The following is an 11,179-nucleotide window of genomic DNA, read 5'->3' as shown; positions in this document are numbered from 1 at the left end:
CTGAAGCCTGAGGCCTAGCCTCACAGCATGCCGCGCCCTACGCCGCACACGCCCCCCCACGCGAGTCCGTACCCTGACCTCGAGCCTCAGCCTCACCGGTGGCCTAACCCTAACCCTAGCTCCGGTCCTTCGCCGGGCCGCCAGGCCAGAAGCCTGAGGCCTAGCCTCACGGCATGCCGCGCCCTACGCTGCACACACCTCCCCACACGTGTCCGTACCCCGACCTCGAGCCTCAGCCTCACCGGAGTCCTAACCCTAACCCTAGCTCCGGGCCTTCGCCAGGCCGCCAGGCCTGAAGCCTGAGGCCTAGCCTCACGGCATGCCGTGCCCTACGCCGCACACGCCCCCCCACACGTGTCCGTACCCCAACCTCGAGCCTCAGCCTCACCGGGGGCCTAACCCTAACCCTAGCTCCGGCCCTTCGCCGGCCCTCCAGGCCTGAAGCCTGAGGCCTAGCCTCACGGCATGCCGCGCCCTCCGCCGCACACGCCCCCCCCCACACATGTCCGTACCCCGACCTCGAGCCTCAGCCTCACCGGAGTCCTAACCCTAACCCTAGCTCCGGCCCTTCGCCGGGCCGCCAGGCCCGAAGCCTCAGGCCTAGCCTCACGGCATGCCGTGCCCTACGCCGCACCAGCCCCCCCACACGTGTCCCTACCCCGACCTCGAGCCTCCGCTTCACCGGGGGCCTAACCCTAACCCTAGCTCCGGCCCTTCGCCGGGCCGCCAGGCCTGAAGCCTGAGGCCTAGCCTCACGGCATGCCGCGCCCTACGCCGCACACGCCCCCCCACACGTGTCCGTACCCCGACCTCGAGCCTCAGCCTCACCGGGGGCCTAACCCTAACCCTAGCTCCGGCCCTTCGCCGGCCCTCCAGGCCTGAAGCCTGAGGCCTAGCCTCATGGCATGCGGTGCCCTACGCCGCACACGCCCCCCTACACGTGTCCGTACCCCGACCTCGAGCCTCAGCCTCACCGGGGGCCTAACCCTAACCCTAGGTCCGGCCCTTCTCCGGGCCGCCAGGCCTGAAGCCTGAGGCCTAGCTTCACGGCATGCTGCGCCCTACGCCCCACACGCCCCCCCACACGTGTCCGTACCCCGACCTCGAGCCTCAGCCTCACCGGGGGCCTAACCCTAACCCTAGCTCCGGCCCTTCGCCGTTCCGCCAGGCCTGAAGCCTGAGGCCTAGCCTCACGGCATGCCGCGCCCTACGCCGCACACGCCCCCCCACACGTGTCCGTACCCCGACCTCGAGGCTCAGCCTCACGGGGGGCCTAACCCTAACCCCAGCTCCGGCCCTTCGCCGGGCCGCCAGGCCTGAAGCCTGAGGCCTAGCCTCACGGCATGCCGCGCCCTACGCCGCACACGCCCCCCCACACGTGTCCGTACCCCGACCTCGAGCCTCAGCCTCACCGGGGGCCTAACCCTAACCCTAGCTCCGGCTCTTCGCCGGGCCGCCAGGCCTGAAGCCTGAGGCCTAGCCTCACGGCATGCCGCGCCCTACGCTGCACACGCCCCCCCACACGTGTCCGTACCCCGACCTCGAGCCTCAGCCTCACCGGGGGCCTAAACCTAACCCTAGCTCCGGTCCTTCGCTGGGCCGCCAGGCCTGAAGCCTGAGGCCTAGCCTCACGGCATGCCGCGCCCTACGCCGCACACGCCCCCACACACGTGTCCGTACCCCGACCTCGAGCCTCAGCCTCACGGGGGGCCTAACCCTAACCCTAGCTCCGGCCCTTCTCCGGGCTGCCAGGCCTGAAGCCTGAGGCCTAGCCTCACGGCATGATGCCCCCTACGCCGCACACGCCCCCCCACACGTGTCCGTACCCCGACCTCGAGCCTCAGCCTCACGGGGAGCCTAACCCTAACCCTAGCTCCGGTCCTTCGCCGGGCCGCCAGGCCTGAAGCCTGAGGCCTAGCCTCACGGCATGCCGCGCCCCACGCCGCACACGCCCCCCCACACGTGTCCGTACCCCGACCTCGAGCCTCAGCCTCACCGGGGGCCTAACCCTAACCCTAGCTCCGGCCCTTCGCCGGGCCGCCAGGCCTGAAGCCTGAGGGCTAGCCTCACGGCATGCCGCGCCCTACACCGCACACGCCCCCCCACACGTGTCCGTACCCCGACCTCGAGCCTCAGCCTCACCGGGGGCCTAACCCTAACCCTAGCTCCGGCCGTTCGCCGGGCCGCCAGGCCTGAAGCCTGAGGCCTAGCCTCACGGCATGCCGCGCCCTACGCCGCACAGGCCTCCCCACACGTGTCCGTACCCCGACCTCGAGCCTCAACCTCACCGGGGGCCTAACCCTAAACCTAGCTCCGGCCCTTCGCCGGGCCGCCAGGCCTGAAGCCTGAGGCCTAGCCTCACGGCATGCCGCGCCCTACGCCGCACACGCCCCCCCACACGTGTCCGTACCCCGACCTCGAGCCTCAGCCTCACCGGGGGCCTAACCCTAACCCTAGCTCCGGCTCTTCGCCGGGCCGCCAGGCCTGAAGCCTGAGGCCTAGCCTCACGGCATGCCGCGCCCTACGCTGCACACGCCCCCCCACACGTGTCCGTACCCCGACCTCGAGCCTCAGCCTCACCGGGGGCCTAAACCTAACCCTAGCTCCGGCCCTTCGCCGGGCCGCCAGGCCTGAAACCTGAGGCCTAGCCTCACGGCATGACACGCCCTACGCCGCACACGAACCTCCACACGTGTCCATACCCCGACCTCGAGCCTCAGCCTGACGGGGGGCCTAACCCTAACCCTGGCTCCGGCCCTTCTCCGGGCTGCCAGGCCTGAAGCCTGAGGCCTAGCCTCACGGCATGATGCGCCCTACGCCGCACACGCCCCCCCACACGTGTCCGTACCCCGCCCTCGAGCCTCAGCCTCACGGGGAGCCTAACCCTAACCCTAGCTCCGGCCCTTCGCCGGGCTGCCAGGCCTGAAGCCTGAGGCCTAGCCTCACGGCATGCCGCGCCCTACGCCGCACACGCCCCCCCACACGTGTCCGTACCCCGACCTCGAGCCTCAGCCTCACCGGAGTCCTAACCCTAACCCTAGCTCCGGCCCTTCGCCGGGCCGCCAGGCCTGAAGCCTGAGGCCTAGCCTCACGGCATGCCGCGCCCTACGCCGCACACGCCCCCCCACACGTGTCCGTACCGCGACCTCGAGCCTCAGCCTAACGGGGGGCCTAACCCTAACCCTAGCTCCGGCCCTTCGCCGGGCCGCCAGGCCTGAAGCCTGAGACCTAGCCTCACGGCATGCCGCGCCCTAGGCCGCACACGCCCCCCCCACACGTGTCCATACCCCGAACTCTAGCCTCAGCCTCACCGGGGGCCTAACCCTAACCCTAGCTCCGGCCCTTCGCCGGGCCGCCAGGCCTAAAGCCTGAGGCCTAGCCTCACGGCATGCCGCGCCCTAAGCCTCACACGCCCCCGCCCACGTGTCCATATCCCGAACTCGAGCCTCAGCCTCACCGGAGTCCTAACACTAAAGCTAGCTCCGGCCCTTCGCTGGGCCGCCAGGCCCAAAGCCTGAGGCCTAGCCTCATGGCATGCGGTGCCCTACGCCGCACACGCCCCCCCACACGTGTCCGTACCCCGACCTCGAGCCTCAGCCTCACCGGGGGCCTAACCCTAACCCTAGCTCCGGCTCTTCGCCGGGCCGCCAGGCCTGAAGCCTGAGGCCTAGCCTCACGGCATGCCGCGCCCTACGCTGCACACGCCCCCCCACACGTGTCCGTACCCCGACCTCGAGCCTCTTCCTCACCGGGGGCCTAAACCTAACCCTAGCTCCGGTCCTTCGCTGGGCCGCCAGGCCTGAAGCCTGAGGCCTAGCCTCACGGCATGCCGCGCCCTACGCCGCACACGCCCCCACACACGTGTCCGTACCCCGACCTCGAGCCTCAGCCTCACGGGGGGCCTAACCCTAACCCTAGCTCCGGCCCTTCTCCGGGCTGCCAGGCCTGAAGCCTGAGGCCTAGCCTCACGGCATGATGCCCCCTACGCCGCACACGCCCCCCCACACGTGTCCGTACCCCGACCTCGAGCCTCAGCCTCACGGGGAGCCTAACCCTAACCCTAGCTCCGGTCCTTCGCCGGGCCGCCAGGCCTGAAGCCTGAGGCCTAGCCTCACGACATGCCGCGCCCCACGCCGCACACGCCCCCCCACACGTGTCCGTACCCCGACCTCGAGCCTCAGCCTCACCGGGGGCCTAACCCTAACCCTAGCTCCGGCCCTTCGCCGGGCCGCCAGGCCTGAAGCCTGAGGCCTAGCCTCACGGCATGCCGCGCCCTACACCGCACACGCCCCCCCACACGTGTCCGTACCCCGACCTCGAGCCTCAGCCTCACCGGGGGCCTAACCCTAACCCTAGCTCCGGCCGTTCGCCGGGCCGCCAGGCCTGAAGCCTGAGGCCTAGCCTCACGGCATGCCGCGCCCTACGCCGCACAGGCCTCCCCACACGTGTCCGTACCCCGACCTCGAGCCTCAACCTCACCGGGGGCCTAACCCTAAACCTAGCTCCGGCCCTTCGCCGGGCCGCCAGGCCTGAAGCCTGAGGCCTAGCCTCACGGCATGCCGCGCCCTACGCCGCACACGCCCCCCCACACGTGTCCGTACCCCGACCTCGAGCCTCAGCCTCACCGGGGGCCTAACCCTAACCCTAGCTCCGGCTCTTCGCCGGGCCGCCAGGCCTGAAGCCTGAGGCCTAGCCTCACGGCATGCCGCGCCCTACGCTGCACACGCCCCCCCACACGTGTCCGTACCCCGACCTCGAGCCTCAGCCTCACCGGGGGCCTAAACCTAACCCTAGCTCCGGCCCTTCGCCGGGCCGCCAGGCCTGAAACCTGAGGCCTAGCCTCACGGCATGACACGCCCTACGCCGCACACGAACCTCCACACGTGTCCATACCCCGACCTCGAGCCTCAGCCTGACGGGGGGCCTAACCCTAACCCTGGCTCCGGCCCTTCTCCGGGCTGCCAGGCCTGAAGCCTGAGGCCTAGCCTCACGGCATGATGCGCCCTACGCCGCACACGCCCCCCCACACGTGTCCGTACCCCGCCCTCGAGCCTCAGCCTCACGGGGAGCCTAACCCTAACCCTAGCTCCGGCCCTTCGCCGGGCTGCCAGGCCTGAAGCCTGAGGCCTAGCCTCACGGCATGCCGCGCCCTACGCCGCACACGCCCCCCCACACGTGTCCGTACCCCGACCTCGAGCCTCAGCCTCACCGGAGTCCTAACCCTAACCCTAGCTCCGGCCCTTCGCCGGGCCGCCAGGCCTGAAGCCTGAGGCCTAGCCTCACGGCATGCCGCGCCCTACGCCGCACACGCCCCCCCACACGTGTCCGTACCGCGACCTCGAGCCTCAGCCTAACGGGGGGCCTAACCCTAACCCTAGCTCCGGCCCTTCGCCGGGCCGCCAGGCCTGAAGCCTGAGACCTAGCCTCACGGCATGCCGCGCCCTAGGCCGCACACGCCCCCCCCACACGTGTCCATACCCCGAACTCTAGCCTCAGCCTCACCGGGGGCCTAACCCTAACCCTAGCTCCGGCCCTTCGCCGGGCCGCCAGGCCTAAAGCCTGAGGCCTAGCCTCACGGCATGCCGCGCCCTAAGCCTCACACGCCCCCGCCCACGTGTCCATATCCCGAACTCGAGCCTCAGCCTCACCGGAGTCCTAACACTAAAGCTAGCTCCGGCCCTTCGCTGGGCCGCCAGGCCCAAAGCCTGAGGCCTAGCCTCATGGCATGCGGTGCCCTACGCCGCACACGCCCCCCCACACGTGTCCGTACCCCGACCTCGAGCCTCAGCCTCACCGGGGGCCTAACCCTAACCCTAGCTCCGGCCCTTCGCCGGGCCGCCAGGCCTGAAGCCTGAGGCCTAGCCTCACGGTATGCCGTGCCCTACGCTGCACACACCCCCCCACACGTGTCCGTACCCCGACCTCGAGCCTCAGCCTCACCGGAGTCCTAACCCTAACCCTAGCTCCGGGCCTTCGCCAGGCCGCCAGGCCCGAAGCCTGAGGCCTAGCCTCACGGCATGCCGCGCCCTACGCCGCACACGCCCCCCCACACGTGTCCGTACCCCGACCTCGAGCCTCAGCCTCACGGGGGGCCTAACCCTAAACCTAGCTCCGGCCCTTCGCCGGGCCGCCAGGCCTGAAGCCTGAGGCCTAGCCTCACGGCATGCCGCGCCCTACGCCGCACACGCCCCCCCACACGTGTCCGTACCCCGACCTCGAGCCTCAACCTCACCGGGGGCCTAACCCTAACCCTAGCTCCGGCCCTTCGCCGGCCCGCCAGGCCAGAAGCCTCAGGCCTAGCCTCACGGCATGCCGTGCTCTACGCCGCACAGGCCCCCCCACACGTGTCCGTACCCCGACCTCGAGCCTCCGCTTCACCGGGGGCCTAACCCTAACCCTAGCTCCGGCCCTTCGCCGGGCCGCCAGGCCTGAAGCCTGAGGCCTAGCCTCACGGCATGCCGCGCCCTACGCCGCACACGCGCCCCCACACGTGTCCGTACCCCGACCTCGAGCCTCAGCCTCACCGGAGTCCTAAACCTAACCCTAGCTCCGGCCCTTCGCCGGGCCGCCAGGCCTGAAGCCTGAGGCCTAGCCTCACGGCATGCCGCGCCCTACGCCGCACACGCCCCCCCACACGTGTCCGTACCCCGACCTCGAGCCTCAGCCTCACCGGGGTCCTAACCCTAACCCTAGCTCCGGCCCTTCGCCGGGCCGCCAGGCCTGAAGCCTGAGGCCTAGCCTCACGGCATGCCACGCCCTACGCCGCACACGCCCCCCCACATGTGTCCGTACCCCGACCTCGAGCCTCAGCCTCACGGGGAGCCTAACCCTAACCCTAGCTCCGGCCCTTCGCCGGGCTGCCAGGCCAGAAGCCTGAGGCCTAGCCTCACGGCATGCCGCGCCCTACGCCGCACACGCCCCCCCCACACGTGTCCGTACCCCGACCTCGAGCCTCAGCCTCACGGGGGGCCTAACCCTAACCCTAGCTCTGGCCCTTCGCCGGGCCGCCAGGCCTGAAGCCTGAGGCCTAGCCTCACGGCATGCCGCGCCCTACGCCGCACACGCCCCCTCACACGTGTCCGTACCCCGACCTCGTTCCTCAGCCTCACCTGGGGCCTAACCCTTACCCTAGCTCCAGCCCTGACCCTGACCCCTAGGCCTCCCCCTCAGCTTGAAGCCTGAGGCCTAGCCTAACTGCACACTGCCCCCTACGACGCACACGCCCCCTAACACGCATCCGCACCCCGATCTCGACCCTCAGCCTCACCGGGGGCCTCACCCTAAACCTATCTCCAGCCCTTACCCTGACCCCTAGGCCTCCCTCGCAGCCTGAAGCCTGAGGCCTAGCCTAACGGCATGCCACGCCCTACGACGCACTCGTCCCCTAACACGCATCCCCACCCTGATCTCGACCCTCAGCCTAACCGGGGGCCTCACCCTAACCCTAGCTCCAGCCCTGACCCTGACCCCTAGGCCTCCCCCGCAGCCTGTAGCCTGAGGCCTAGCCTAACGGCACGATGCGCCCTACAACGCACACGCCCCCTAACTCGCATCCGCACCCCGATCTCAACACTCAGCCTCACCGGGGGCCTAAGCCTAACCCTAGCTCCAGCCCTGACCCTGACCCCTGGGCCTCCCCCGCAGCCTGACGCCTGAGGCCTAGCCTAACGGCACACCGTGCCCTACGACGCACACTCCACCTAACACGCATCCGCACCCCGATCTCGACCCTCTGCCTCACCGGGTCCTAACCCTAACCCTAGCTCCAGCCCTGACCCTGACCCCTGGGCCTCCCCCGCAGCCTGAAGCCTGAGGCCTACCCTAACGGTACGCTGCGCTCTGCGCCGCACACGCCCCCTAACACGTATCCGCACCCCGATCGCGACCCTCAACCTCACCGGGGGCCCAACCCTAACCCTAGCTCCAGCCCAGACCCTGACCACGGGACCTCACCCGCAGCCTGAAGCCTGAGGCCTACCCTAACGATAACCCATACCCTGGCCCGTACACTCCCCCTAGCACGTATCTGTACCCCAATCTTTCCCTAACCCTCTCCCGGCGCTAAGCCTAACCGTAAGTCCTGTTCGTGAGACTCGTACAATTAAGACCTTAGTCCCTTTTTTCACCATTTTTGTGCAACCAATCCAGTTAAAATAGGAGGCGTTAACAACTGTAAAATTAATATTAAAAAGATCTCATTCTCTTAGGATTTCAGGAGCGTAATTCTGAAAGCTGGTCTGGAACTGACACTGACACTGAGAGACTTCGTAGCCAGTTGTCTAATTCTACCTAAGTAGGTTTTAACTTCTGACGTAGTATTGATGTATCCATAACAGTCGCTAATGACCACTACACATATTTCTCTTCTATTAGTATCTGATCTAACATCATTGTTTGGAATTTAATAGTTAAGAGAGGATTCCTTGAAAACGTATGGTTGCAGCTATCAGCAGACATTATTTTGAGAATGGCTAGTGGCAGCCTGAGTGTGATATAGCTAAGAAATTGAATTTCAACAATACAGGAATGTGGGGACTTACCTGGCGGTTCAGTGTTTAAGACTTCACCTTCCAATGCAGGGGTTGCCGGTTGGATCCCTGGGCAGGGTGCTAAGATCCCACATGCCTCGCAGCCAAAAAACCAAAACATGAAACAGAAACAATATTGTAATAAATTCAATAGAATTACAAAATGGTCCACATCAAAAAAAAAACTTAAAAAGAAAACAAAACAAAAATTACAGGAATGCATCTAAATCACATCTACAATGGTCACTTAGGTTTATCTTGGGTGTCTGAACCCTAGTTACTCCTTTTTGACTGTCAAATGCATTCCCGTCCTCAATGCCAAAGCAGATGTACAATTCGTATCCAAAAGACCATAAAACAGGCCACGTTGGTCAGTAAAATTTAAGTTAAACCAGGTATAAGCCAGAGTGACTTCCTCACACCTCAATACGTGAAGAGTTTTTTTCCCTTTTCATTACAAGTCTTTCAATAGAAAGCATTGGTGATCAAAATGTCAATCCATCAGTGTCAGAATGATTCAGCTGTTTGGCCCATGTGTAGACCATGTCCCTCAGCGCTACGCCTCCTTTATATTTGCCTAGTTAATCCGCATTGGGGGAATACTGATCAGCTATCGTGAACATGCTCAGAGGTATGTTAATGAGAAAACGCTTTATATAGGCCATACATTTTATTATTCATACCCAATTGTCACACAAGCATTGTACACGTGCTTTTAGCAGTAGACCTAAAGCAAACAGTGAAACATCATGAGTAAGTACATTCTGATCATTTCAGTAGATAGTTTTCCTTTCCTCTTAAACATCAGGGCAAAATGAAGCCAACACAGTAACCTTCATAAATACACACTTCAGTACAGAGGTGTCATTTATCCAATTGCTCCAAGTCCTAAGTAGCTTGAGCGCAAGGACTTCCCTGTGTCTGGAAAACACAGATCAAAGCCAGTAACAAAAAACCAAATACATTATAACCATACTCACCAGTTGACTCAGTAACCAATCCTTTCATTAACTTTTTATGAAGCCATCCGATTCTACATTAAGATTTTTCATTTCTTACCCAGTTTGGCATTATGGTATGAAACTTATCAGAGACCTGTGCTTGCCAAAAGGTCCTTCACATAGATCTTCTTGAAGATGGAGCACTTTTGCAAAGTGCTAGAGCACAACAGCAACTATCTATAAAACACATAAGGACTTAAAATTCATGGTTAAACATTTGATCACAATGTAAATGACAAAAGAAGCCATGATTGCTGCTACATACAACATTTTAAAATATATAGAATTATGAGTGAAAAAATTTTACCAGGACATACTAGATTTTTAGGAATTCCATGTAATTTAACATACTAATCAAACATTTCTCTCTGAGATGGCTCAAGGGCCTTCTAAAGCATCTCAAAGTTAGCTGGAGATTAAAAAAACTGTTAGAATTGGCCAAACAACACTTATTCACTGAACCAAAGCAAAGAGATTTCAAACAAAAATAGAGATCACAGACACAGGCAAAGGAACTCACAAGCTCTTTGCAATCAAAAGCAGCATTCCAAGAAAACTTTGGAGGGAGAAACCAAATCCAGGCTTGGCCTAACCCACTTCCAACAAAATCCATCTTAGAAAATCCTGGTCATGCACAACTCTTTTCTCAATGTTCCCTTTGCACAAATGTTCATCACCTTCTGTATCCATCTTATGTTGCCCCTTATTATTTTCTGCATTCAGAAACCACCAGCTCTAGTACAAAGTGACTTTCTTTTCTCTTTGTACCATCAGCCTGTTACCTAGCTGCTCACTTTCTTTATTACGTAGCTTCATAAATGCTTGAACATATGGAACTTCTTTTGTCTTTCTCTTCCTGTGACAAAATAACTCTAGCTGAAGGATAGTATAGTCATTTAGGCTACCATTCAAAGACCACCTTTCCTCGTTCTTCAAGAATGTATCCATACATTGGCCAGACAAAATTACAATAGAATTTCATTCTTTTCATAGTCTTAGGTTTACAACTATAGGTTGACCTGTATGCCAGGATTTTGCCCATTGGCTAGCAGATGGAACTGAAGAAGAAGCACTTCTTATGTTTGAACTATAGAACACTCACACACAGACTAAGAACAAAACAAAATCCTAAACACCAACCGAAGCCTCAAACCAAAGGAACCAGAAACCAAAGAGAAACCAAAAACCAAACAGCACAAGGCTCAAATAAGCTTCCAAGTCTCAACTTAGCCTGTGACCTCTGTTCAAGTGGTGCACCTCCCAAATGAGATTTCCTGGAATGAAAAGTCACCCAAATGGGAACCGAGGTTCCCCCAAATGTACCGGGCTAAAAGGACCTCAGACTGCATGCCAGAGTGTTACCCCATGCTGGCTGAGTTGCTGCAACATCCCAAATGCTATTTTTCTGGTTCCCCAAAATAGTCCCTTGAAGTAGGACATTTGGGGCACTCCAGGCAGGAGGAAGAGAGGAACGTCCTCAAGGCAAAGACAGCCTCAGCAGCTGCTAGGGTGGTTCCTCTTCCACCATCTACTCCTGCCCCAGAGTTCTAACTGCTGGGATGACTGGGGCTCGGCCTTTCCAGGCAAGGGTCCCAGGTGGTCTGACCTCTAAAGGAATTCTGCAACTCTACACTCTCTCGGAAGAGGCTG

This window comes from Kogia breviceps, chromosome 15, assembly GCF_026419965.1.
Source record: "Kogia breviceps isolate mKogBre1 chromosome 15, mKogBre1 haplotype 1, whole genome shotgun sequence".
In the NCBI taxonomy this organism is placed as follows: domain Eukaryota; kingdom Metazoa; phylum Chordata; class Mammalia; order Artiodactyla; family Physeteridae; genus Kogia; species Kogia breviceps.
Note: the sequence above shows the minus strand (reverse complement) of the source record.